This window comes from Nannospalax galili, unplaced genomic scaffold, assembly GCF_000622305.1.
Source record: "Nannospalax galili isolate Female #2095 unplaced genomic scaffold, S.galili_v1.0 scaffold405, whole genome shotgun sequence".
Lineage (NCBI taxonomy): Eukaryota > Metazoa > Chordata > Mammalia > Rodentia > Spalacidae > Nannospalax > Nannospalax galili.
Genome location: NW_008354532.1, coordinates 159,119 through 162,258, shown reverse-complemented (window position 1 = coordinate 162,258; position 3,140 = coordinate 159,119). Strand labels below are relative to the sequence as shown.

The 3,140-nt window shown below is 42.8% G+C and overlaps 1 pseudogene; it reads left to right on the top strand.

Moving 5' to 3' along the window:
• Positions 1-1,935: 1,935 nt before the first annotated feature.
• On the top strand, positions 1,936-2,061 carry LOC115067466 (annotated as a pseudogene).
• The last annotated feature ends 1,079 nt before the right edge of the window (positions 2,062-3,140 follow it).

The window sequence follows — 3,140 nt, the reverse complement described above, 5'->3', positions numbered from 1 at the left end:
TGTTCTAACAATGACAGTTTAAATTTTAACTATTTTTTAAAAATTTTATTTGTATGAATGTATTATCTCATGTATGTAAGCTCATCTGTCATGCAATGCCCTTGAGGTCAGAAGAGGGAGTAGGATCCCCTGGAACAACTCCAGTTACACATGGTTCTTAGCTGCCATGTGGGTGTTGGGAACTAAACCCAGGTCCTCTGCAAGAGCAGCCAGTGCTCTTAACTGCTGAGACATCTCTCCAGCCCTAATAGTTTTAATTTTAGACAGAAATAACTTATTTGGCTGGGCAGAGTGGTACACGTCTATAATTGCAGTGCTCAGGAAATGGAGGGGGGGAAATCAAGAGTTCAAGGCCAGACTTGGCTAAATGTGAGTTTGAAGTCAGCCTAGAATACATGTCAGCCAATCTCAAAAAGCAAATCAAAAACAAAAGCAAATTTACTTCTAAGGTAAATTCTTTGGTCTGACCCAGTCTCTTCTAAGCATGCCCTTTGCTTCCTTTCATGAGTTAGGCATCTACTTTCTTCTCCAGCCTGCTGCTGGCAGCACCTACTTGAGATGGGAGGAGGGCGATGATCACTGTAGGATGGCCTGAAGGTGGTGGTAGAAGCAGTGGGTGTAGGAGATGGATGTTGGAGGAGGTTGCATGAAGCCAGTGGATTGAATATGTGTGTCAGGTTTTCACACAGCAGCAGCTACCCTGTGAACAGCAGCAGAGCTAGACTCTAGATATTTCTGTGCAATTACCTAGTCTGTAGGGGAAAGCTCTAATAGCAGTAGTAACGTCACCTCTACTGTTCCATTTATGGAGTTCATCCAAACACAGTCTTGTCTGATTCTTACAGTAGCCCCATGAGGCAAGTGAGACAACTGAGGTTCAGAAAGGTCACCATAATCATCATCACAGCTCACATTTATCTAGAATTTACTGTATCAGGCCCTCTACCAAGTACTTTATATGACTAATTCTTTTAATAAATTACAAAACCAAAAGACAAAACCAGCCAAAGTTTGGTGACATTTCCACTACACCAAACTTCCATTCTTTCTTCAACAGTAAATCTCAGAAGTTCAAAAGCAATTATTTAGTTTATTTGATGTGAGGGGCTCCATTATAAAAATTACACTGCCTGAAAGTAGCCGCTCTGTATTACTTACCTCATTGCTCTGACAAGATATCTGACAAAAACAACTTAAGGAAGGAAGGGTTTCTTTTGGCTCATGGTGTCACAGAGTCTCAGTCTAGCAGGGCTGGGAAGATAAGGAAACCCGAGTAGCTTGGTTCTTGGCAGTGGAAGTCTGCAGCAGAGCTCTTCACAAGGCAGCGAAGGAGGCAGAGAAAACCCAGACTACCCAGAGGCAGGCATAGCCTTTAAGGCCCGCATGTAGTAACCGACCTCCTTCAGCTAGGCCCCACCTTTCAAAGGTCTCACAGCCTCCCAAGACACTGCCACCAGCTGGGGACCAAGAAATCAAACACACCAGCCTAATTTTTTGGGGAAAGGCACTTTTCACATAAAACCCCCCCAAAAATCCCATAAGCACTACCTTATAAGCCTAACTAAAAAGTCTTTGGTAGTGATGAGGAGATGGGTTCGGTCAATAAAATGCTTGCTGCAAAAGCATAAGGACCTGAGTCTGGGTCCTCAGCACCCATGTAAAAGGGCCTGGCAATTCAAGTCTATAATTCCAGTACTTGGGAGGTGAAGACAGAGGATCCTTTGGCTCCTTAGCCAGCAGATCTAGCTAGCTGAATTGGTGAGCCCCAGGTTCAGTGAGGGAGCCTGTCTCAAGAAATAACCTGGAATGATAGTGGAAGACTCCTGAAGTCAACCTCCAGCTCCACAAGTGCACGCACAAAGGCATGTGCACCCCCACACACGTGTTCACACACGAACATACACACACACAAACATGTACATACGCACAGGGCCACTACTGCCTTTGAACTGCCACCGCGCCTGCATGTGGCACTGGGGGTTAGGCTGTGGTAGAGCAGCACCTGCTTAGTTGGGGTCGCCAGCTCATCGCGGGAGGTCCTTTTAACTGCTAGCTACACGGCCTCCGCTACGTTAGAACCAGGCTTTGTAGGGGTCAGGGGCAAGCAGTTTTCAGCCCCAACACTTAAGGCTTCAAGTGGCCTACGCTTGGGGAACCATGGACTCAGCTGCGCAGTGAGAGCCCTGTGTGCACGTATGTTAGCTTTGCTCAAGATGCCCACCATTCTTTGTTTTCACAAGTACGGGGCTATTGTGTGGCCAATGGGATGCACAGGCTTATAGGTAAAGAATGGAGGGAGGGCAGACTCGCGACCTGTAGCATTTGGGAGTGACAGGAGCTGTATTGGGGCTGAAGCAAGAACACTAATAACCTTTGCACATAGGCTTAGTGGCTAAAACCTTGAGGGCAGCCAGGCGGTGGTGCAATTGCTGTAATGGTCATTCCTTAGGGGAGACTGAACTTCTACAGAATATGTAAATCTATAAATAAATGGAATATGGAATATGTAGAAAATAAATGGAATATATACTGTAATGAATGTAATACAGTATAATAAAATGTAAATGGAATAAAATGTAATCTGGAATATGTAAGTAAATGTAAATTCGTTTACATTTATTATTTTGCTCAAATTCTTTCATTTATCTTTTAATTAAATTGAAGAATCTTATGATTTCTGGTAGAAAAAATGTAGTAAATAACTCATTTTATTTAAGATTTCTTTTGTCCTTTAGCTTAATAATGCAGGCTTTCAATCTGAAAATACTTCAGTTCTCTGATTGTTAAATATGAAAGCGAGTCCTCCCTGTGGGGCATGGGTGTGTACCTACACACACTTAGGAACCCCTATCATTTTCAGCACAGAGGTGCCTTTGTGCCCTTTCTTTGGATTTTGGTGGGTTAAAACATTTATACTATCCATTTCTTAGTAACCTAGGGCGGTTAGCTCCAGGACTCCACACAAACACAAATTTCTGTGATGCTTAAGTCCATATTATAAAATGGCATAGTATTCACCTATAACCACATGTATTTTCTTCTATACTTTAAATATATCTAGGCTATTTATAATAGGTAAATATTTGTACTGAATTGATTAAGGAATAATGACAAGAAAAAGAATCTGAATGTGTTCTGTA